We start from the raw sequence: 26,669 nt of genomic DNA, 5'->3' as shown, positions 1-26,669 counted from the left end.
ATCCTAATTTGGGTATAAAATATACATACATATATGACAAAACCAACCCAGCATCATAGTTTGTGGAATTGCTTGGATTATCACTCACTTCAGCCTCCCATCACCAGTTCTCAGCCAAATGAAGTTGCTCTTTGATTTCATTATTATATTAATTTCAGAGACAAATGACTCTGACACTGACAATGCTATTCATGACAGATTAACTCAAGAAGCCAGTCCGACTTACAGAACTACTTAGTTTAATGAGGCCAAATATTCCACTCCACTCCTAACATTATCAAAATTTAATTATTTAACTTTGATCTTCAGAAGCCATTCTTACATGATAGAACAGTTTCTGAATAAGTTCTAAAAGTTGGCAGAGAGGAACTTTACCCCTGAATTGTCAACCTCATCGACCACATCTGAGATACATATGGGACCTCAGAAAAGCATGATCGTGATTATTTTCAAAACAGTAACTCCAGAGCAGTCAGCCTACTTTCATTGCCAGGGGCTTCCTCAATTCCTTTCACACAGTCGCTGAAGGGCTTTTCCAAGTTGTTGAGGATTCTGGCAACTTGTATGCACAGTAAATGTCATGTTCACCACAAGAATTTTATGAATAGCCTTCACCGTGAAAAATGGGGAAACAGCAATAATCATTCCACATAGCCCTTTTACATCTTCCAAATGCCTTAGACTCTTTCAGGAACTGTGGAGAATTCTTCTCAAATTTGGCTTCCCTCAGAAATTCACCTCCAGTCTATGTCACTCCAAAATGCAAGCAAACCATGACTCATTTAAAGATCATCTGCACATTCAATCCCAATGCAGGCTTTCAACCTGAAATGTTGACTTACAACTTTTGCCCCCATAGATTCTGCTTGACCCACAGTGGACAAGTGGGTGCATGAGGGAGGGGTACACTGAAACCTGGCATCTGCCCTCTCAGTTCTGATGCAGGGTTCTGACCCAAAACATCAATTTATACTTCCTGCCTCCATAAGTGCTGCTTAACTTGCTAAGCACTTCTAGAGTTTTATATTCCCTCAGATTCCAGCCCCTTCAGCATCCTTTGTTTCATACGTAAAATTGTTCAACCTGGAAAAATGCAGGGTTATGTAAGGGTCAGATTGATCCTAGAGTGGGTTCAAAAGTAGGCCCAACATCGTGGACCATAGTGCCTGTAATATGATGTAATGTTCTATGTTTTCTATCACCTCCACTTTAGAACCAAGATCAGACCAACCTTAGTAAGCAAGCTGCAGTGTATGTGCGGGTTCAGAGCCAAGATCCAAGTTACCCTTTACTCATTCATAGAGCACACAAAGGGAAGTGCTCCACATTCAATGCCTGAAAAGCAAAAACAGTCCTAGGCAAACTTGCCCTACTTCTCAATGTGGCTCCTTGACAATATTGATCCTTGACCAGATTCTGGGAAATAAGTATGCTTCCTGTACCTACAGAACCAACTCTTAGCAGAAAAAAACAGCAACTGTCTAAAGAAAAGATTGCTCAAATGTTAAGCCCTCAGCAGATAACTCATGACTACTAGGCACTGTTACCCTTGTATTCATGTATACCTCTGAGATATGGACCTTCTATAGCAGGCACCTTTAATCACAAATTAGATACCACCAAGATTGCCTTTTGTTGAAGCACACAAGATGTCCAGTGAAAATAGAAGTCAATATTACTCACCTACCCACCAGTGTAAGGAGTCTGCATATGCCACCGTGGTCTGAGCAGTCACCTTGGAACACAGAAACTGCCCAGAATCAAGATGCATTTGGCCTTGAGGAACTGCCTGAGATGAAGAGGCTTTCTCTGTATAGTGCAATTGTAACTAGCTTTGACCTTTAGGGCCATTTTGATTTGCTCTCGTATTATCATGAGGAGAAAAATGATAAACAAATACACATCATCATCGTGGGGTCAGGGCAGAGGCAAGTCAATAACTCCAAAGATGGACTTGTCTGTCTGACAACTTCCCATAAACAACACTTCTAATAGCAAACAATGGCTCATGGTAGCTCCTCCATTTCTGGTAACTAAAGGAGGCAGTTTGATGTCAGCTGTCTTAATTAATGAAGAGTGAGATTTCCAAATGAAATAGATAAAAGAGCCTTTAATATTGCTTCGAACAGCTGTGTGACAGCTGCTGCCTGAAAGTGACTCTGTACCACCCTTCCACTGTATTGCACAGTAAACCAGAGCTGACAGCCATTCAGCATCAACATTCATAATTAGGCCTTCTCATTAGAGAAAAGTGAAAGATAGATAAAAGCAAGCAGCCAACCCAAATGACACCAAACTCTCCAGAGAGCAAATTCGAGAGACTTCGATATTGCAATGGGTATAACTAATCAGGAAGAGAATTATGGTTTTTGCAAGCCTCAAGCGCAGTAGGATGGAAACTATTGGACAGCTATCAAAATATTATAAAAGCTCATCCCAGCCTGCGCTCGTGTGAATATCCATTGAATTCCACAATTTAAATGGAAATTAAATTAATCACAAATGAATAAATTTACTCACAGTTGAACACACGCTCTATTCTGCATGAAGCAAATAACAATTTCTTTATTACTTCTTCTCATTTATGCTGCAACTTTGCTAGGGGCTGGGATTTTTTTTTAAATCAAAAGCCTTGACTACTGTTAGTGGTAAGCAGCTGGAGACCCCAAGGACAGCAGAGAGCTTTACATCTGCAAGCAACTGGATCAGTGCAGCACGGGCATGCACTTCAGTAGATGCAACATTTGAGAACTCACAAATCATAGAGATTCACAAAGGGAAAATGATTGCCTATCCAAACACAGTATTTTAATTGGCTTCACCCCAAACATGATGTAATAAATAAGTTATCAACATTCACCAGAGGTTTTTTTTCAAGTACCAGTGAAAGAAATAATTAATCATGTTTACTAGACTGTAGGGACCGAGTTTTGGTTTATTTCAAAAGGTACTATCTCATTTGATCCTTTAGAAACTACAAATGAGTCTGGAATAAATGGGGACCAAAAAAAAACTTCTATAGATATAGAAAACATGATTCAGAGAATCCTATAGCATGGAGGCAGGCCAATCAGCCCAACTTTCCCATACCAACCAGTGAGTATCCGTCTGTATTAATCACAATGCTCAGCACTTGGTCCTTAGCCGTTTATACCCAAGTGACTCGAATGCTCATCTGAATGCTTTTTAACACTGTCAGTAGCCCAGCTCCAACTCTTCTTTCAGACAGTGTATTCCTAGCATTTGGCACTCTCTGAATAAAGCTCCTCTCATCTCCAGTCAAAAGCTCTTCCCCTTACCCTGAACCTGTGTCCTCCAGATTTATCTACTTCTAATAAGACTTGCTGCAGAGCATCGCAGATTGTTTGCATTCAATTAAACTGCAGCTGAAATGTAATTACATTTGCATCTAGAGAAAACTGTCAGCCTATTAGCAAACAGAAAGGTCTGAACTGAGATATACAAAAAGATATCCATTTTTGTGCTGTTGGTTAAGTGATAAATATTGGCCAGGAACCAGAAAGTACACCCTGCCATGGGATTCTTCTAAATTCCACCAACAGCAACAGTCCTGTTTTGCCTCATATATGTGGGGTAAGGGAGTAAGTAGCCCATTTCCACTAGGCATCAACCACCTGCAAGAATTGGATAAAGTAAATACGCTGAATGGAATTTATTGCACACCAGAGGGGAGCACAAAGGCAGTTCACTCAAGGCCTCTTCATGAATTCAGAATGCCCATCAATACTATAATAATCAGATCTCACTGACATAGGGCTGGAAATCTATTTACAGAAGTTTGTTTCCATTTCATACACAAAAATTACTATAAATTACAAGAGATATATTAAAGAAGTACCAAATGAAAACAAAAAAGAGAGGCAAAGTGAGGGGTTCAAGGACCATTCAGAAATCTGATTGAAGAGGGGGAGAAGCTGCTCCTAAAATGAGTGTGCCCTGCACCTCCTCCCTGATGGTAACAATAAGAGGTCTTGTTCTAGATGATGAGGGTCCTCAATGACAGATGCCACCTTCTCGAGCACCACCATTTGAAGGTGTCCTTGATGCTGGGGAGTATTTAGTACCCATGATGGAGCTGGCCAAGTCCAAAACCATGTGCAGCTTTTCTCAATCCTGTGCACGGGAGCTTCTATACCAGGCAACCACACAGAATGCTCTCCACAGAACACCTGTAGAAATTTGCATGGGGTTTTGGTGACCTATCATCTAACAAAGTATAGCCACTGGCATGCCTTCATGACTGCATCAATATGATCCTCTGAGATATTGAAAAATGTTGGTCGTCCAACATGCAGAGTGTGCAATGGAACCACTCCTAATTTTAGTGGAGGAAGAGAAAAATGGTGGAGGTGATTTTCCAGGTTATGGAGGAAGATAAATTAGGTTGCCACGGAAACAGGTCAGCCCAGTTACGTGCCATGGTTATGGAGAGAAGTGTGCTCCACTTACCTGGGGATTCACTGGATTGGAGGAATGTGTGTGCACTGACATTGAAAAGATCCTGCAACTGCATAGACCACTGGTCAGACGGGTTTGAGGAATATCAGGCTGCAGGTTCGCAAGAGTTAACGGCTGCAGGTGTATCAGAGTGATCACTGTCAGAGATTGATGGCTACCATTTCACAATCTGAGATGGAGAGAGAAAATATAATCAAGATAAGAGCTGTTCCCTCCAGGGACAGGTGTAGTGATCCAGGTATGCAACACACACAAAACCTGTGGCAATGGAGTTCATGACTCACTGTCTGATGTTGATTGAAAAGGGATCAGAGAACTAAAGGTGAGAACTTCCCAAGAGCAGACACACTAGATGTTGCCCAGTGCATGCTGTGGTATTGTACCACGGAGATCAAAAGAAGATCAGGTTGTATAGGCCACAGACTGTGGAGAAACAGTAGAGCAGTGAACAGCATGGGAATATTCCCAGAGTGCGGCTTACTGAGTTTTAAACAGCAGGGAAAAATACACCTTTCCAGACAGAAAGAAAACATTTACTACATCCTTTCTGAAAATCTTCAATTTGCAGACTTGACCATTCGATATTCTGAGCTAGACATATTTATTTCACTTTTAGGCAGTGAGTGAAGCAAACATTGATCAACAATGGCAGCAAAATTCTTAGGCTGAAGGTGTTCATTCTGAAAGCTTCTGTAGAGATCCCTCCAAGCTGGAAAAATATATCTTTGGTATATCGCATCATGTAAGCTAGTAAAACAGGGTGAGAAGTACCAAAGAGGACAACACATTCTGAACTGACTGAGTACAGAGTACGATTTGGACAATGACTTAGCATTTTAAGGGTAACGGGAACACTGGCAGTTCAGAACAGCATGCACTTTGGACAGAACATGGCAATTAGTTCATTGTAATGCTACACAGATGAGCTGAAATGAGAGAAACTTATACAGTGCACTGCAGCAAGGTCATTTCAAGCAGGTCAGTTGATGCTGTTGTGCTAGATGAGACTACACAAGCCCTGTGAAAGCATTTGATGTTTCAAGGACTTCTCTTGTTTTCTGCATTGAATGGGCTGAATTAAGCTCACACCAAACTTCAGGAAGGAATCTTATGCACTTGGAGGCAATTTAAGAATTCAAAACACCCACCAGTGATGTTAAATTAGGTCTGCTCTTCTTGATGTCAGTTCAGTGCACTATGACCAAAGGGAAGGGCAGAGGCAATGTCTGTCTAACTTCAACTGAAAAAGAAAAGTATTGTGTTTTCAGGAAGTCAAGGCTCACAAGAGTGGGAGAGCAGAGGCATGAAGACAAGACTTGGGAAAGAATCATAGAAGATGACATGGCTTGATTTACGTTGTTTAATAATGTATTGAAAACATTGTATAACTGTAACTGCTGTAGTTAACAAGTGCTACTGCCCCACAAAGTTCAGACCTACAAACAATCTTCAGAACAGATGTTATACAACACATTGTAACAATTGTACCCCTGAATGGAAGTTTTAAAGGGGTGAAAGGCACTTGAAAAGTGTTTTATTGGAATTATCTCTATCTGGAATGGATAACTGTAGTGATTTAAGTTTGGCTTATTGGCTTATTCTGCAAGTTAGAAATATGTCGTCAAAATAATGAAGGAAAGGAGTAAGTTTAAGAACAGTGTATGCATCTCTTGAAATGACTAATTGTGCAATTTTACAATAATGAATTGTAGAAGGGGATAATTAGCTACTGAAATAACTTAATGTATACAGTGCCTTGTAAAGTATGCCACACATACTGCTTAACAGAAAGAGCATATCCTTGTCTGTAAAGTATCGCTTAGAAGACACTGTAAAGGTGTGGAAGGAGGTCTTGTGGTCAGATAAGTGGAACATTTTGGTCTCAACACTGAGCGGTGTGTGTGGTGTAAATCTAATACTATGCATCAGCCAGGTAACACCATCCCTACTGTAAATAACGGTGGTGGCTGCACCATGTTGTTGGGGATGCTTTTCAGCAGCAGGGTCTGGAAGCCTGGTCAGGGTTGATGGGTATATGAATGCTGCTAAATACAGATAGATCCTGGATAACAACCCACTAACCTCTGCTAGAAAGCTTGAACCGGGGAGGAAGTTAGTCTTTCAGCAGGATAATGACCCAAAGCACACTGCCAGAGCAACCATGGAGGGGCTTCAAATGAAGAAAGTTGACATTGGTGAATGGCCCAGTCAGAGTCCTGAGTTTAACCTGAATGAACATCTCTGACAATTTTGCAAGAACCAATGGGCCAAAATTTTTTTTAGTTTTTCATGCTTTATAATTTTCCCTTTTTGGGCTCTATTGTGGAGGGAAAAAAAGCATGTGATTCACAAATAAAATTTCTCAGTTAAATTGATCAATTTTCCCGGTTGTAGTACTCACTTATATGAACAAAGGGTTCAAAAAAACCCTCCAATTATCCAACATCCACATAGTTATCTAAGAGCCTCTTTAATGTCCCATTGCATCAGCCTCTCCCACCAGCCCTGGCAGTGACATGCTTGGTGCTTCGCTCCTTTTTAAGTATGAAGCAGGGCAGTATATACAAATGCAAATAAACCTGTATATCAGCAACTACTGTGATTAGTTAAAATGTTCACCTCCTTCAAAAAATTACTTCATTTGCTGTTCACTCTCTCCTTGTTATTTGAACAGCAACTAGAGGTCATAGATTAATGGAGAAAGGTGACATATTTAAGAGGATCATGAGGGAGAACTTTTTCATTTGGAAGTGTGGAATGAGCTGACAGCGGAATTGGTGGACACGGGTTAAATTCCACCATTGAAGGGAAGTTTAGGTGGGAGAGGTATAGAGGGTTATGGTCCAGGAGCAGGTTGAATAGACTAGGCAGAATAATGGTTTGGCATGGACTAGATGGGTTGAAGGGCCTATTCCTGTACAGTAATGCTCTATGACTCTATTAGCAGTACAGAAGAGCCAATGGGCATTACAAAAACAAACCCAAATGATCTTCAGGCCTAAGACAAGAGAAAACAAAATCCATCTGACGTACGAGTGGCTACAACATACTGATGATAGCAGTCACCTGCAGACAACGTTCCCTCAAAGATATTTCTTTTTACACAGATGCGTGGACCAATCATTGTTCTGAGCAGGAAATTGCTTACACAGCCTGAAAACTGAGCGGTACTTCATATGTTTTCTTTTGTAATATGCATGCTATGAATATAGAATATATAGAATGAGAAAACATATATAGTGTGACACTCTGAGGGGGATTGTGGTCAACGGCCTGCCCCGCATTTCTAATGACCAGTGCTATTTATTAATGCTTTCGGGAGATTATGGTGGAATGTTCAAGTTCATTTATTGCTACATTTCAGCTCAGGTTATACAGTGAGTTTGTGTGTCACTCTGACTGTAACTGGGGTGTGTAAAAATCACCTCCCCTGTCTGTATGTAACCGAGTGGGTTCTTCCCCCCCCCCCCCCGGGTCATAACGCCCGATTTGTTTTTGAGTTTATCAGCATAAAAACAGTTATTGAGTTTAATGAGCTTGCGCATCTGTCATCATGGGCTGATTGCTCACTACAACAGAAAACAATACAGAATGAAAATTGAAAAATTGCATTGTTATTTATTAATTGAAGGGTATAATGAAATACTGTACAACACAAAGAAAATCTTTCACTTTTCATAAACATCATCTGTCTTTATTCCAAATCTATTGTCTATAAACACAGTCCAGATTAATTTCACATCCAGATGAAAGATGGGCCTTAATCCTCATTAAATCATCCAAATATCCCACTTCTAGTCTGCTTCTGGATTTACATTTGATTGAATTCAAAAGACTGAATCCATAGTCACACTCAGCAAGAGAAGCTTGAAATATTCCAATGATACCAACAAGAACTTACATTTCTTCAAATTCTTTGTTTCTAAGCAGGTAGTTTAACATGACGGTGAACATCTTAATTGAACCAGTCTCAACTTTCTCAGAAAAATGACAAATCTGATGTCAAAGTATTGCTGCCATATTTCTGAGGCTGTGCTTTCACCATGGTTCACAACAGTAGCTGAGTAAGAAAATGCCAGCTGCCCAGCAACAAAGGCCACGTACGCGGGAGCATTACAGTTACTGCGCGGCCGCGCACTCACACATTTTAGAGGAAACAGTGCCCGAGAGCACCTCCCTGCAGACGTGCTGTAGTGCCAAGCCATGAGACTGTTATGTTGTTTATCATTATTCCCTTCCTAACCTTGACATATGCTAATGAATTCAGATTGCATGTCATCCTTCCCAGAACCCTGGAGGATTCTTCCACCACACACCAGCACCTGGGTTTTGCTTCTATTTTCACTTGCATGCAAATTTTCCTTTCTTCAGTTTGTTCTTCGCACCACCTGATATATCCATGTGTTAGTAAAATCGCATTTGAATCTGCCCGGGTCTTCCAATAGTATTCAGATCTAAACCACATTTATAACCACAAAACTGAGGGGACAGCAAGTAAAAAGAGAATCCATTGACATTTGAATTGCTCCGCTAGAATCACATGCAAGTCTTTTCATTTCACCTGACTAAACTGTACCAGTTCCCTACTTCTGAGCTTAGGAGGAGCACAACACAAATGGCATTCTCTCTTAAAATGACAAGAGAGAATAAAAGTAGCTTGAAAGTCGTCCACTTCACAGAAACCACGTCTCTTGCATTAAAACACAGTGTAAATCCCGGTGTTCAAAGCATGATGGACACTTCAGTTAGCTGTCAGCACAGATAACAGGCAAGAGGTTTAGTGCATCAGACAATTTACCTCATTGAAATTTGGGTGGTGAGATAATCTCCTTTGCTGAAAACTAGTTCTTTACAAATCCGACCGACCCACGTGTGTAAAGCAATTGAACGAGTTAATGTATGACCCAGTTGTTCCGAACTAGACAGACGTTTTGTTGGTGTCAAGCTGTAGATTAAATTTAACTTAAACCCAAAGCAATCTGAAGAGTCGGTTAAGAGCTTCTAGGCATTAAATGTGGGGTTTCATTTGCTTTTGAATGTATCGGAGATTGATTTAACACATTTCCTCCTACGCACTTCAGCTTCACATCACATTCCCTTCTTTTGCATGATATCCAGCCCTCGGATCCTGGCTTTAGTCTGACTAAAAAGTGAAAATAGGTAAGAGCACCTTGAAATCAATACTGAGCACGTTACCCAAGTATATTGTTACAGTTATCACTGTGCAGCTTTCTACAATCCAGCTGTTAACATTCCTTACTGTCATTATCCACACCAAACAGCAATTTTGTAAAAAACGGTAAGCAATCAAATAGACTGTACTCCAGAATGATACCCAATCAGTTCACTTCCTCTTGAATCACCATCCCACAATGAGTCAGTCATCAGGCCCAACCAGCTCAGCTGCATCCACGTAATGTCTTAAAATAAGCAAGGTGATGGTGATATTAAATAACGAGGCTTTTCACACTATTTACTTTTCCCTCTTATCTCATTGCTTTTGTTACCTTTCAGTATTAGCAGCCTTTTGGCAATGCATCCAATAATCTGCTGTCCAAGTGTAAACCAGAGCACAAGGTAACAATTTGCTTGACCATTAAACCAGGCCAATTCCCACTCAAGAATAATTCAATAATTGAACATTGATTTCTCCTTCCTATAATTTTCTTTTCTATTTTTTTCTTTCCTATTCCCCCTTTCTTCTTCTGTTCCCCACTCTGGCCTCAGTTGGTGTTGGCTGTTGTAAATCGTTCCGTGATTTGGCTAGGATTAAACTGGGGATTGCTAGGCGGTAAGGCTTGGCCTATACCTCACTGAATCTCAGTAAATAAATTAAAAAACCTCTTCTCCCACTTGACTATTACTTCCTCCTGGGCCCTCCTTCCCTTTCTCCCATGTTCCACTCTCCTCTCCTATTGGATTCCTTCTTCTCCAGCCTTTGACCTTTTCCACCCACCTTCTACCTTGTCCTCCTTCCCCTTTTTACTTTGGCATCTTACCCCTTCATTCCCAGTCCTGAAGAAGGGTCTCCGCCTGAAATGTCGACTGTTTATTCATTTCCATAGATGCTGCCTGACTTGTTGAGTTGTTCCAGCATATTCTTTTTAATTTCAAAAATAAAATCTATTCATAATAAAAAAATATAAAAAGAAAAACAGTCCAAATCTATATATTTTCATGGTCAATACATTCAGTAGTGAACATTTTTTTAAAAAAGAATACTAAACAAACAAATGTCGCCACCCGTGTGGCCCCACAGGCTGATACACCCTTTTTATTGTTTGATGAATTTCCCCACCCAGCTTTGCCCCTCCATGTACAAAGCAGAGGTTGACTGTTTCTTGACTAGTAAGGGCAACAAAGATTATGGGGGAAAGGCAGAAGAGAGGGGTTGAGAGGAATAATAAAATTTGACCATATCAAATACAGGGCAGACTTGATGGGCCGAACAGTTGAGAAATCTGTCAGTGGAAGGGAACAAGCTGTTGCTACAACATTGTGTGAGTGTTCGGATGACAAGCTTTTGCAGGAGCATATGGATGTCCCTCCAAGTGCTGGAAGAGCATTAGTACCAAGGGGGTTCCGGCATTATACAGGTCACTGTCAGAGCTGCCAGAAATAGTGTGAATGCTTACCCCTCCCGGTCCTGCTCCAGATGGGCCCGGGACCCACTGGAACCCTCCCAGTCTGCCTGTGAGGGTTGGAGCAAGTGGCCAGTCAGTGTTAAGGTATGTGCTCAGAACTGCACCCTTGCCAGAACAGGCAGAGCAGGCCAGCGGTGGGGACTGGCAGCATCTACTCCATGCATTGTCTGACAGCCTGTTTTCCAGAGCGTCTCCCCACCCCCTGGGGGATGTGATGGAAATGGCTGTCTCCCTGGCATGGACATTACCCCAGGGTAACAGTGTGCACAGACGAGCTTGTTACTGGAGACTCTTCTCTGAATGTCAAAGGGAGAAGGGGGAACTCCGCTTTCATCAGATCCACCAGGAAGTGATGGGGGGAGATGCCAGAGCTGACAGGTCTGTCACCACATGGAACGAACACGACCAGTCCCCAGCAACGGCCCACACTCATCAGGCAGGCTAGACAAAATGCGGCTACAATACTCCACAGTCCATCCAGCTGCAGCCTTCTTACAAAGCCACAGGACAACTCATTGCTGGGATGACACCATTGGAGGGCAGGGGTTCCCAGCACAGCAGTATATGGTCTCTACAATTGTTTTTAATGTATAGAGGATAAGCACCTGCAGCTATTTGGACATAGAAGCAAAAATACCACAATGAATCAATGCCTACAGCACTGTGCTAAGTGAGGGAACAGTGCATGAAATGACAAAGATGCCCTTAGTTGTTCTACCAGCCAGAATATCAGTCTTCAAAACAAAATGTTCATCTATCTGATCGCCGGAGAGAAGAATATATTATAGGACACGTGCCGGGTTGGAGGGAATTAAAAACAAAATGTTGACTCACTTCTGGACAGGTCACATTGGAAGTGAATGAAGCGATGGGAGGGGATTTGCACAAGGCTGATAATGTGGGAGGGGTAAACACAAACAGAGCTTTGTAAATTAGGGAGAATTGAGTGAGCAGATGTCTAAAGAATGGAGTAGACTCAATCAAGGGTGCTCAGTTGAGGAAAGAGGTGGCTATTTTTGAAGTTCTAGCAGAGGAAGTGGTTGTAAAACCTACAAAGTAGAATGGAGTCCATGATGAAGTGTGAAGTACTGTCCAGAGAAATTTGAGTCAGTGAGATAAAAGGGAGCCAAATGAAAAGACCTTTTCCACAGAACCAGAAACGGAGAAAAGCAGAGAAGGCTTGGAAGGGAAGAAACAGACAGGCTGAGTGAAAGATATAGGAGGAATGAAAATTTGAAGACAATTAATGAATTATAATAATGCATAATAAGTATGTATTGGAAGTCATGCTGGGGAAAAGACTACTCTATATATCCTGAAAAAAGATTATTTGTAGGTTTCCATAGCAGCAAATTTTAATTGCAGAAAATGCACAAAGTTACAGGAAAAGCCCTTTGAGAAAGAGTTCAGCTAGACCAGGAAGGTTCTTGTGGCTGAAGCCTGGTAAGGTCACTCTTTGAAGTGAAGGATGTCCTACAAGAGAAACCGAGGCGATGAAGAGTTTATGTTCCTAGTGAAACAAAAAAAATGCAAGGCCCAGAAAACAGGAATTTGTTCAAGAACCAAATATTTATCATGAAGACGTTAAGAATCCATCCAATCACAATTCAATATCTAAATAATCCAAATGCTTTAAATTAAGCAATGCTTCTAATAGTCTATTTTTTTTGGATGTGGTGGTCACCAGATCATTCCTCTTCTCACAAGCCAACACATCAACCTCTGACTTCTCATTCTATCCCATCAGCATTAACCTGAATGCATACCGGGTATTTTACCTGCTAACATTGTTGAGCTAATATTATTTTGTGCGCTGTAAGTACCGTTTCACACCTTGGTCCCTGAGGAACTTTGTATCACTCAGCTGTATATGGATGAATGACAATAATCTTGAACAAAAACAGTTAATTGTTTCAGCAATATCCGAAACTGCCAACACTACCCCGTCCCCCTCCCTACTTTCCAAAGGACTGTTCGCTGCAGACAGTTACTCTGCCTCCACACCATCTCAACACCCTTTTCTCCACTGTTAAGAGCCCAAACACACCTTCCCATATTAAGCAGTGATTTAACTTGTGTTTCTTCCATTCTATTATTGCCGCTTCCTGTTTGCTGGGGAAGAGAAATGCTGACTGGGAAACCACTTTGTGTAACATCTCATCTTGTTCACAAGCACAATCCCAGCCTGGAAGATTTATGCTGTGCCTCTCCCTCCTTCTGAACTCTTTGTCTTCAGCACCCTACACTGCTGCAGCAACGTTAACTGAAGCTTGAGGAACAGCAGTTTACCCTTTGATCGGGCATATCTATCTTCTGGACTCGACAAGGAAGGCAATCATTTCAGATAATCAGCGAAGAGCATTGTTTTTACACATTTTCAGTTTACACTCCACCATAGCAAAATCAGGTAATTATTCACAAAGTACACTGCAGATGCTGTGGTCAAATCAACACGTACAAACAAGCTGGAGGAACTCAGCAGGTCGGGCAGCATCTGTTAAAATGAGCAGTAGTCAACGTTTCGGGCTGAGTCCCTTTGTCAATTATTCTGTGCTTGCACCTCCACTTCTTTCCCATTACCATCTTTTTCTGGAAGGCTTCCAGTCAAGGTGAAACTTGTGTACAACACTCCTTTGGTCGACAACTTCTGAATGGATCATGACACCACATATTTCACTTCTTTTATGTCTTTTACGTTTGTTTTTCATCTTGAATGTCATTCTGGAACTGCTGGAGCCTTCGATTTGCAGTTTGAAGATTGCTTGAGTGTTTCAGCACTCTCCAAGAGGATTCCGGGAGCAGACACAGAGTGCGTGAAATCCAGGGCAAGCAGGGGCGCAAGCCGATGTTTGACTCCATTTCACCAATTAAAGCTCCCATTGCTTGCCGATTAAAGCTATCAGCGAGATCGAAACATCGAGGCAAATGCAGAAGATGAGTGCCAGCTGCCTGCCTCTTGATCACTAGGGGAGGGGAAAAAAATTGCTCTGCTATCAGAGAGGAGACTCTGCCTTTTAATCGCTGGAGAGGGGAGAGGCTGGTGCTGTGCCTGGAAAATGTTACTCAGGTGTTATGAGTTTTGGATACGGACTTGGACAATTCTAAGCTCTGTTCTTCACCCAAACCTTCTCATTTTTTTGTTTGCGGGGGTGGGGGGTTGGGGGTGGGTGAAAAGAGATCAAGGTGCCTGTTCTGTTCTATATTAATTTTTTTGTGCGGGAGGAGGGATTTGGGGGTTGATTATCATGCTGTCGTTCTCTTCTTTCCTGGCTTTGTGGGTATCTGGAGAAGAAGAATTTCAGATTTATATACTTTGATAATAAATGAACCTTTGAACTTTCTGGGTATATCACCCTTTGACATTTAAACCTCCTACCTCCATCCAGTTCCATAAACTCATTTAATATAGGAATGGCATTAAATGCACTCACCTGTTTAACTTTGCAAAGTCAGCTGATGGCACCCCTTCCCTGCAATTTGAAATCAGAGTATTCCCAGCTCTGGTAAAGACCATCAGCTCGAAAATTAACTTTGCTTCTCTTCATAGATGCTTCCTGATCTGTTCACAGAATGAAGGTTTTTACTTGTCACTAGAAAATACGCCACACTTGCAACATACCCCGCCGTCCGCAGTGGTCCAACACATGAACAAAAACAAGAGAGTGCCTGTACCATGTCTCAACCTTGAGCTCTGCTGGCTCCCTGTAGCACCGTGAGAACTTCTCATGCACGTGGAACTGCCCACACATTAATCATTTGATTTTAACAATCCTGACAAACATTACATTGTATTCATGAAGCCTGAAGATAATTTCTTGCCAAACATCTGAACAAATTTATGGTGCCCTTGACTCTGAATAATTTTAAGTGCTGGGAGTTGTTATTCATCCCTTGAAGTTGCTACGTAAACAGTTCTGAACTTACTGCACCGTTATTGTATTACTTGATACTGTAGAGCATTAAGTTCAACTCAGTCATTCTGAACTGATCTTCTCTCCTTTCAAGGTTGACAGTACCAAAATTCAGCTCTGCGGGGCTCCTTCTAACAAAGCCATCATTCAGTAGTTCAGTCACCTCAGCAGCAACCGAGTTTCTTTCTCACTTCCCACTTTACTACTTTGTTTATAAACCCGCTTAAAATGGAAACATCATTAGGCAGCTTTGATCTTCTGGTAAATTAAGATTGTGCTGATAAGTGGCGACTCTTTGAGTGCAGCTCTGATGGGAATCATCAAATATTCCCATTCAGGACTACTACAGCTGAAATCCGCAATCACAGCCATGTGTACTTCAGTAAGCTGCCTTTTAAAATGCTATAAAAATCTATCAATACTCAAAATTGACAATCCTCAGCAGTTCCCCTTTAAGGAAACTGAAGCAAGGTGCAAGTAGGATTAGAACTCTGAGGTCTTCAGACTACCACTCCCAACTATTCTGCCAGTGAATGTACAGTCACTGGAAAATAAAAGACTTTAGAGCAAGATCGTGTACCAGAGCAATATCATGGACTGCTGTGTACTCTGCTTTATGGAAACATGGCTCATGTCTGCAAATTCAGATGTAGTGCTGCAGTCCGATGGTTTCACCATTCACTGCAGAGACAGGAAAGCCCATTGTTTTAAAGACAGAGGATGTGGAGTTTGCTTTAGGATTAACTCATCCTGGTGCACAAATGTGGCGGTTCTGTCTCAGTTCTGTTCAAATGACAGGAATATCTAGGGGTCAAATGTCATCCATTTTATCTGCTGAGGGAGTTTCCTGCCATCATCCTGCTGGTGGTGCACATTCCACCTCGGGCCAGCATCAGGCAGCAATTGGAGGAGATGAGCACCATAATCAACAGGTTTGAAATAGTGCACACTGATCATTGTGGGGCATTTCAATTCGGCCAGCTTGAACAACTACCACCGATATATGACCCATGGAACCCGAGGAGCGAACACATTTGACCACTGTTATACCATCATCAAGAATGCTTCTCACACCATCCCACGCCCACATTTTGGAAGGTCCAATCACCTGGCTGGACTTCTACCCGGCATATAAGCATGCCAAAGAATGCAGCACCAATGCTGAGGACCAAGAAGGTATGGTCAAGGGAGGTGGAGGAGTGCTTGCAGGACTGCTTTAAGTCAATGGAATGGACAATATTTTGGAATTCATTTTCGAATCTGAACAAATATGCTACAGTTGTCATCAACTTTATCAAGACCTGTATAGATGAGTGTGTGGCTTCAAGAATATACCAGACATACCCAAGTCAAAAGCCGTGGATGAACTAGGAGATTTGTAGTCTGGCAAAGCCTAGATCTGTGGTATTCAGGACCGGTGACCTGAAACTATACAAGGTCCAGCTGCAACCCATGGAAGGCCATTTTAAGAGCAAACAATTCTGATTGAGGTTACAGACAGAATAGTCAGCTGTTGCATGGTTTGTAGACCATTACCTCCTACAAGTTGAAACCTAACATCACGAATGGCTGTCACGCTTTACTCCCAAATGAGCTCAGTGCCTTTTCTGTACACTTTGAAAGGCAGAATAAAACTATACCTATGCGAATCCCTGCAGCATCATATGACCATGTGATCTCTGTTTTGGCGGCAAACGACAGAACATCTTTCAAGAGATGAACCCACGCAAGGCATCAGGCCCTGCTGGTAAACCCAGTAGGGCTCTGAAAACCCGTGCCAACCAGCTGGCAGGAGTATTCAAGGGCATCTTCAACCTCACTACTGTAGCCGGATGCACCCACCTACTTGAAAAAGGCGACCATCATGCCAGTACCCAAGAAGGGCAGGGTGAGCTGCCTTAATGAAAGTGTTCAGTGCCACTCACATCTGTGATGAAAGCTTTGAGAGGTTGCTCAAGGCTAGAATCAACTCCTGCCTATGCAAGGACCTGTGCCCCACTGCAATTTGCCTATCACTACAATAGGTCTACAGTGGATACAATCTCACTGGCTCTCCACTCAGCCTTGGATCACCTGGACAACAGTAATACTTATATCAGTTTGCTGCTCATTGATTACAGCTCAGCATTCAACACAATCATACCCTCAGTTCTAATCAACAAGCTTCAAAACCTGGGCCTCGGTACCTCCCTCCGCAACTGGATCCTTGATTTCCAAACCCAGGAGACCAAGCTGTGTGGTTCAGAAATAGCATCTCCTCCTCACTGACAATCAGCACTAGGGTACTTCAAGGATGCATGCTTAGCCCACTGCTCAACTTTCTCTGCTCCCACAATGACAGTGTGCAGTCTATAAATTTTCTGATGACACATCCATTGTTGGTAGAATTTCAGATGATGATGAGGAGGCATACAGGAGCAAGTCAGATCAGATGGTTGAGTGGTGTCACAACAACAACCTTGCACTCAACATTAGTAAGACAAAGGAACTGACTCCAGAAAGGGGAAGTTGAGAGAATGCACACCAGTCCTCATTGAGGATCAGCAGTGGAATGGGTGAGTAGCACCAAGTTCCTGGGTGCCAACATCTCTGAAGATCTATCCTGGGCCCAACATATTGGTGCAATTACAAAGAAAGCATGGCAGCAGCCATATTTCATTAGGAGTTTGAGGAGACGACATGTCTTTCTAACTGGTTGTATCTATCACCTTTTGGAACTGAGGGGCCACTGCACAGCTTCGCAAAAGCTGCAGAATCAGCCAGGTCCATCACGAGCTCTAGCATCAAGGACACCTTCAAAAGATGATGTCCCAAAAAAAAAAGCAGCATCCATTATTAATGACCACCATCACTTAGGACACGCCCTCTTCACATCGCTGTCATCAAGGTGACGGTACAGGAGCCTGAAGACACCCACTCAACATTTCAGAAGCAGCTTCTTCCTCTCCACTGATCAGATTTCTGAATGGACAATGAGCCCATGAACATCACCTCACTATTTTTTCCTCTCTTTTTGCACTGCTTAGTTAATTTTATCACTTATTGTAATCTGTAGTTTTTTTTTACAAAATATTGGACTGTACTGATGCCACAAAACGACAAATTTCACAACATATGCCAGTGATATTAAACCTGATTGTGATGGTGATTCTGAAATGAAAACTGCCAAGAAGGGCACAATATTTTCCCAACCATGAACTTGCCAGTGTTCTGGGTAACAATAAATGTTTTAGCAATCATAATTTTTTTAAACAGAAAAACCATTACATAGCCTTAGTGGCAAAACTAAATTAACGTAGTGTTCTTGCAGCAACACCAGCAATTCGTCACTCTCATGCTGCAGGAACTAAAAGTACATTCACGAGCAACAATCCCAAATCTCAAACACAAGGAAATCTGCAGATGCTGGAAATCTGAGCAACACACACACAAAATGCTGCAGGAACTCAGCAGGTCAGGCAGCATCCATGGAAAAGAGCACAGTCAACGTTTCAGGACGAGACCCTTCATCAGGAGAAAAGAAGATGAGGAGTTAGAGTGAGGTGGACAAAGGGGTGGAAGAAACACAAGGAGTAGGTGAAATTTGGGGGTGCGGGCTGAGGGGTGAAGTAAAGAGCTGGGAAGTTGATTGGTGAAAGAGATACAGGGCTGGAGAAGGGAGGAATCTGATAGAGGACCTAAGGCCATGAAAGAAATTTAAGGGGGAGGAGCACCAGAGGGAGATGATGGGCAGGTAAGGAGAGAAGGTTAGAGAGGGAAATGGGAATGGGAAATGGAGAAGTGGGGGCGGGGAGCATTACTGGATGTTTGAGAAACCCCAAATCTATACCTTTTGCACTGGCTATCTTCAACAGAAATTAAACACAATATGAAGATTTCACAGGATTTTCCCCATGCTGCTAACACCACTTGGACATTGCCTTTTGCATTCTGTCCTAAAATAATCTTCTAAAATTGGTCTGTGCTGCAATTGCCACCTTTTAGAATAAATAAAGTCTGATCAATTCTGCCTGCGAAGGTGTGGATATTCGATAACCCAGAAGAAGGAAATAACTGGCACTGATATTCTTGGCAATTTCCTTGGGTTTTCATTCATTGCTAGATGAAAATTCACACCTACAATTGCATAATTTCCCAAGTATATTTATGGAATGAAATCAAAGGTTTCCATAATTTACATTCATCTTCTTCAAGATATATTTGCATCTATTTGTAGTTTGTTGTCTTTTGCAATTTTTCATTAATTCTATTGTTTCTTTGTATTTACAGTAAATGCCCACAAGAAAATGAATCTCAGGGTAGTATATGGTGACGTACATGTACTTTGATAAGAAATTTATTTTGATCCTTTACCATTAGCATAGATACCTTAAGATAGAGGATGAGCTGGAGCTTTTGGAAAGCATCAAGTTGGATAAGTCGCTGGGACCGGATGAGATGTACCCCAGGCTACTCTGGGAGGTGAGGGAGGAGATTGCTGAGCCTCGGGCGATGATCTTTGTATCACCATGGGGACGGGAGAGGTTCCAGAGGATTGGAGGGTTGCAGATGTTGTTCCTTTATTCAAGAAAGGGAGTAGAGATTGTCCAGGAAATTATAGACCAGTGAGTCTTACTTTGGTGGTTGGTAAGTTGATGGAGAAGATCCTGAGAGGCAGCATTTATGAACATTTGAAGAGGCATAATATGTTTAAGGAATAGTCAGTTTGGCTTTGCCAAAGGCAAGTCATGCCTTACGAGCTTGATTGAACTTTCTGAGAATGTGCCTAAACACATTGATGAAGGTAGAGCCAGAGATGTAGTGCATATGGATTTCAGCAAGGCATTTGATAAGGTACCCCATGCAAAGCTTATTGAGAAAGTAAGAAGGCATGGGATCCAAGGAGACCTTGTTTTGTGGATCCAGAATTAGCTTGCCCACAGAAAGCAAAGAGTGATTGCAGAAGGGTCATATTCTGCATGGAGGTTGCTGACCAGCAGTGTGCCTCAGGGATCTGTTCTGGGACCCCTACTCTTTGTGATTTTTATAAATGTCCTGGATGAGGAAGTGGAGGGATGGGTTAGTAAATTTGCTGATGACACAGAGGTTGGGGGTGTTGTGGATGGTGTGGAGGGCTGTCAGAGGTTGCAGCAGGACATTGATAAGATGCAAAACTGGGCTGAGAAGTGGCAGATGGAGTTCAACCCAGATAAGTGTGAGGTGGTTCATTTTGATAGGTCAAGTATTATGGCAGAATATAGTATTAATGGCAAAATTGGCAGTGTGCAGGATGAGAGGGATCTTGGGGTCTAGGTCCATAGGACACTCAAAGCTGCTGCGCTAGTTGACTGTGTGGTTAAGAAGGTGTATGGTGCATTGGCCTTCTTCAATCGTGGGACTGGGTTCAAGAACCAAGAGGTAATGTTACAGCTTTATAGGACCCTGGTCAGACCCCACTTGGAGTATTGTACTCGGTTCTGGTCACCTCACTATAGGAAGGATGTGGAAACCATAGAAAGGGTGCAGAGGAGATTTACAAGGATGTTGCCTGGATTAGAGAGCATGCCTTGTGAGAATAGGTTGAGTGAACTTGGCCTTTTCTCCTTGGAGTGAAGGAGGATGAGAGGTGACCTGATAGAGGTGTACAAGATGATGAGAGGCATTAATCATGTGGATAGTCAGAGGCTTTTTCCCAGGGCTGAAATGGTTGCCACAAGAGGACACAGGTTTAAGATGCTGGGGAGTAGGTACAGAGGAGATGTCAAAAATTGTTTTTTTTTAATTCAGAGAGTGGTGTGTACTTGGAATGGGCTGCCGGCGATGGTGGTGGAGGCGGATACAATAGGGTCTTTTAAGAGACTCCTGGATAGGTACATGGAGCTTAGAAAAATAGAGGGCTATGGTTAGCCTTAGGTAATTTCTCAAGTGAGAACATGTTTGGCACAGCATTGTGGGCCGAAGGGCCTATATTGTGCTGTAGGTTTTCTACGTTTCTATTAGCTCCAACACTACACACGGGATGGAGCATTTTTCACACATCTTTCAGAGGTAATGAACTTGGTACCATTGTTACATTTTGATATTTTAAATCTCATTGGGCTAATCATACAGTCAGTATAAAGGCACAAAAATCTTCCCTTTGGCCCAACTGCTTTATGACAACCAAGATTCTCTGCTAAGCTAATCCCACTTTCCCCATGTTTGGCCCATATCCCTCTAAACTTTCTTGATCTATATTTCTGTCCAAGTACCTTTTCAACATCAATGTGCTCACCCACTTCCTCTGGCAGCACCTTCCAAGTACTGACGACCCTCTGTATTAAAATACTGTCCCTCGGATTCTGCCCTCTCATTTTGTGAGTTGTTTTGCCAGACTCTCTACTGTGCTCTCTACTTGTCTGTCTTGGGGGAAAAAGGACAGTGCACATTCACTGCTTTGTACTGCTTTTTTGTTTAACATTTCTGTTTCTGAGCATGGACACTAAAGATTCACTGAGTGATATGTTGTCCAGCATTTCACACTAGCAGGCAAGAGGCAAGCTTGAGCAAATGATATCATGACCGATAATATTAGTTTATGCAAGGATTCTACTTTAGGTCACAAAGGAAGGTAAAGGAAGAAAAAAATATATACTGAAGGGCTGAATTTGGCTCTCATGGACAGCAGCTAAATTTTACAGCCTGCAGAATGGTTTAGGAGCACAGACACTGCAGAATGCAGCAACGTAAAAAAATGACTGGCTTGCACTGAACTAGGCCTCTTAAAGCAGCATTTGAGATAACCACAGGATGATCTATTTTTATAAGTGGTTCGGAGATAAATATTGGCCAGATACTAGTGAGAAATCCAATGCTTTTTCTTTTAAGCATACTTTTGAATCTTTCACTTTCAGGGAAGACAGACAGGTGCTTGTTTTAACAATTTAAAAGGCCAAGCAATCCTTCAGGATTAGAGTGGCAGCCTAGAAAATGATTCACCCAAATTAAAATTGACACCTCATGTCAAGGATCAAACGTGATTGCTGATTCCAGTCACTTCCTAATCGAAATTAATTGAAAAGGTGAATGTTATCGGAGGAAAGGCTGAATATCATAGTTGAACAGTTAAAGGACACTTGGAATCTGATTCACACCCGAAGAAAGGACATAATTTGACAATGCAATGAGAAGGAAGCGTGAATTATCACCAAGGATTCAGTATGACAAAAACTCTTAAGTATGACAGCCAAGGACTCTTTTTTGAATACCAATCAAATATTTTTCTTTACAACCACAAAATAATTATTGTACTTGTAATCAATATATATTAGCCAACTAAATGGTATTTTGTCCATTATCTCCAACAATTAACCTGAAGGTTTACTCATGCTCCATTCAAGAAATATGAAGCTTTAAAATCATTTTATCTACTTAAACATGTGCAAAAGATGAAATTACATTAATACTTGCATTAATATATTGTGGTTTCATTTGTAAACAGCACAAAGCACAATAACTTATTTCTAAACCACTTGATTGTACAAATTGTACACTAATTCTGCAGATTCCAACTGTTACACAGAAAGTTTCCATTTAAGTGACTCAAACCTATTTAAAGTATGTTTCCTGCACCATTTGTTGCGTCTTCCTCTGTAGGAACTTAATTCATCAGGTTATTACAGGCAGATAAAACTGCAGGAAATTTGATCACATTCAATAAGTAGAGCTGAGGTGATGTGTGCACTGATTTCCCCAGTTATGTTTGCATGTGGACGGTAGAATTCAGTATCAGTTGCAAGGTAGAGTTGGCCACCCCTAAAAGGGAAATTGCCTCTCTATATAGCAAGAAACACGAATGGGTTCCCAGCTCCTCACCAGTGAGGAACTGAGTCCAGACGCTGGGCAGGAAGAGGGAGATCCAATAAGACTCTTCTGAATTCAAACTCAATCCAGATCAGGTTTCCAAAGACAGAAACTCAGAATAAGGAATCAGCTGCAGTAGTCACATTAAAAGAGTTTTATTTCTGGAACATTGCCACACCTACACGCGGTTCTCAATGAAGGCAGTGGGTGTGATGAAGCTTGGGTTCAGGAAGGATGGCTTGCTGCTTTCTCAGAGTCTGGCAGAACTACTCATCGCTGCCACCCACAGCATGCATTTCCCCCAGTTATCCTCCTCCAACCGTCAGACTTCTGAGCTGACTCCAGAACCTGCAAACTCATCTTCAGAGACTTCACAACTCGTAGTTTTTGATTGTGCAGTTTGCCTTCTTTTGCACACCGGTTGTTTGTCATTTGTGTTTTTTTCCCCATAGATTATTTTGTATTTCTTTATTTTCCTGTATGTGCCTGCAATAAAACTAATTTAAATGTAGCATGTATCTGAAAATTACTTTGACTTTCATTTGACCTGGCTGCTGAGGAAAACTCTGTTCTCTAACCCAAGATGTTGCTGCTCTTATTCTCCCTATTTTTTGGCCCTGCAATGAAGAACGTAAGACATAGGAGCAGTATTAGGCCATTCAGCCCATAGAATCTACTCCACTATTCCATCATGGCTGACCCCATTCAACCCCATACAACTGCACTCACACCATATCCTCTGAATGCCACACCAAGCAGGAATCTATCAACTTTGGCTTTAAATGTACCCATGGACTTGGCCTCGACCGCCATCTGCGGCATTGCATTCCACAGGTTCACTCTTTGGCTGAAAAATTCCTCCTTACTTCTGTTCTAAAAAGTCACCCCTCAATTTTGAGGCTGTGCCCTCTGGTTCTGAATACCCCCTCCATCAGGAACATCCTCCTCACATCCACCCTATCTAGTCCTTTCACCAATCAGTAGGTTTCAATGAGATACCCCAACATTCTTCTAAATTCCAGTGAGTACAGGCCCAAAGCTGCCAAACAGTCCTCATATGTTAACCCCTTCACTCCCAGAATCATACTTGTGAACCTCCTCTGGACTCTCTCCAATGACAACACATCCTTTCTGAGATAAGGGACCCAAAACTGTTGACAATACTCCAATTGTGGCCTGACTAGTGTCTTATAAAGGCTCAGCATTATCTCCTTGCTTTTATATTCTATTCCCCTTGAAATAAATGCCAACATTGAATTTGCCTTCTTTACACAGACTTAACCTGTGAATTAACCTTCTGGGAGTCTTGCCCAAAGACTCCCAAGTTCCTCTGCACCTCTGATGTTTGAATTTCTCCCCATTTAGATAATAGTCTGCACTATTGTTCCTCTTACCAAAATACATTAACATACATCTCCCAACACTGTATTCCATCTGCCACTTTTTTGCCCATTCTTCCAATCTGTCTAAGTCCTGCTGCAACCACAATGCTTCCTCAGCACTGCCTACCCTTTCAGCTACCTTCGTATTATCCACAAACTCTGCCACAGTCATCAGTTCCACAATCTCAATCATTGACAAACAATGTGAAAAGTAGCAGTCCCAATACTGACCCTGAGAAGCACTATTAGTCACTGGCAGCTAACCAGAAAAGGCCCCTTTTATTCCCACTCACTACCTCCTGCCTCTCAGCCGTTCCTCTATCCATGCCAGTATCTTTCATGTAAAGCCATAGGATTTTATCTTGTTAAGCAGCCTCAAATGGCACCTCTTCAAATGTCTTCTGAAAATCCAAATGACATCCACTGCCTCTGCTTTTTCCACCCTGCTTGTTACTTCTTCAAAAAATTCCACAGATTTGTCAGGCAAGATTTTCCTTTACAGAAACCATGCTGACTTTGACTTATTTTATCATTAGTTTTATCTGCTCTAAAAAGTCATCTTGTAGGCAGTCAACAAATACTCTCTCGTGATCCAATACCAACCTGATTTTCCTAATCCCGTTGCATACTGAAGTACCCTCCCCCCCCATTACACGTGTGACAGTACTTTAATTACATGCCCTTTTCAGCTCCCTTCGCAATCTCAACCACACATCTTGGCTACTATTTGGAGGCCTAAATATGATTCCCATAATGTTTTTTTCACCTTTTCAGTTTCTTACCTCTGTCCATAAAGATTCAACATTCTCTGACCCTATGTCACCTCTTCTAAAGATGTAATTCCATCTCCTACCAATACAGCCACACTACCACCTATTCCTTCCCGCCTGTCCTTTTAATACAAAGTATGTCCTTTGATGTTAAGCTCCCAACTATGACCTTTCAGCCACAACTCAGTGATGCCCACAGTGTCATACCGACCGATCTCTAATCGTCCACCTTATTCCGAATGCTGAGCTCATTTAAATACAGCACCTTCAGTCCTGCCCTCTTCGCCCTTATGAATTTTGCCTCTGTGGTATAACTTAACACTTGACACTGTCTGCAGTTGTACACATCATTGGCTTGTCTTTCCTTACATTCATATTACACCCATTATCTACTTGTAAACCTGCTGGCTCATCCTCAGCTCTATCATTGTGGTTCCCAGCCCACTGCCGTATTAGTTTATTCCACTCGCAACAGGTCTAGCAAACTTGCCCACAAGGATATTGGTCCTCCTCCAATTCAAGTGCAGTTCGTCCTTTTCGTATAGGTCCCACCTGCCCCAGAAGAGGTCACAATGATCCAGAAATCTGAGTTGCTGACCCCGCTTCAATTCTTCAACCACCCATTTGTCTGCCACCTCATTCTGTTCCTATCCTCACTGTCGCATGACACTGGCAGTAACCCCAAGATTACTACCCTTGAGGTCCTGCTTCTCAGCTTCCTTCCTCACTCCCTGTAGTCTGTTTTCAGGACCTCCTCCATTTTACTACCTATGTCGTTGGTACCAATACCACGACTTCTGGCTGCTCACCCTCCCTTTTCAGGATATTGTGGATGTGTTCAGCAACACTGTGGACCCTGACACCTGGGAGGCAAACTACCATCTGTGTTTCCTTTTTGCGTCCACATAATCCCGGTCTGTCCCCTGACTATAGAGACCCCTGTTACTGCTGCCATCCTTTTCAGTTTCCTGCCCTTCTGGGCCACAGGGACAGACTCAATGCCAGACGTGCAGCCACTGTTGCATTGTCCAGGTAGATCATCCCCAACAGTACTTTAAATGGAGTACTTGTTGCTGAGTGGGACAGCCACAGGGATGCTCTCCACTATCTGACATTCTCCCTTCCCTCTCCTGACAGTCACTCATTGACCTGTCTCCTGTAGCCTTGGGTAACTATCTCCCAGTAGCTCCTGTCTATCACTTTCCCTAACAAGCTGAGGGTCAATGTGCTGCAGCTCCATTTCCTTAACACGGTCTCCAAGGAGCTGCATCTCCATGCACCTGGTGCACGTCATACTCCACATCACAGAGCAGCCCAGAATAGAAACGGATCCTTTAACCCAACATATCCATAGCAACCGTTTTGCCCATCTATGCTAATTCCACTTGCTCACAATACCCATCTATGTTTTACCTATTTAAGAGCCTGTCTACATATCTGTTAAGCATAGTGATTGCTTCTGATTCCACCACTTCTGGTGGCAAGTTTCAGATATCAACCACCATGTTTAAAAAAATCCCCCTCAAATCTCTTTTAAAACTCCTTAAACCTATGACCTATGGGAAAAGGATTCCGACCATCTCTCCTGTATATGCCCCAAAGCTCAAAGGAAAACAAACCCATCTATCCAATCTTTCCACGTAACTCAAATCTAAGAAACAT

The 26,669-nt window shown here is 42.2% G+C and overlaps 1 protein-coding gene across 1 annotated transcript in view; it reads right to left on the bottom strand.

Moving 5' to 3' along the window:
- LOC132393306 (immunoglobulin superfamily member 3-like) overlaps positions 1–26,669 on the bottom strand; it is a 209,735-nt gene that overhangs the window by 121,083 nt on the left and 61,983 nt on the right. The gene's annotated exons all lie outside the window — the stretch shown is intronic.

The sequence above is a fragment of the Hypanus sabinus genome, chromosome 4, assembly GCF_030144855.1.
Source record: "Hypanus sabinus isolate sHypSab1 chromosome 4, sHypSab1.hap1, whole genome shotgun sequence".
NCBI classification, from domain to species: Eukaryota; Metazoa; Chordata; class Chondrichthyes; order Myliobatiformes; family Dasyatidae; genus Hypanus; species Hypanus sabinus.
Note: the sequence above shows the minus strand (reverse complement) of the source record. Positions and strands in the feature narration are given on the sequence as shown.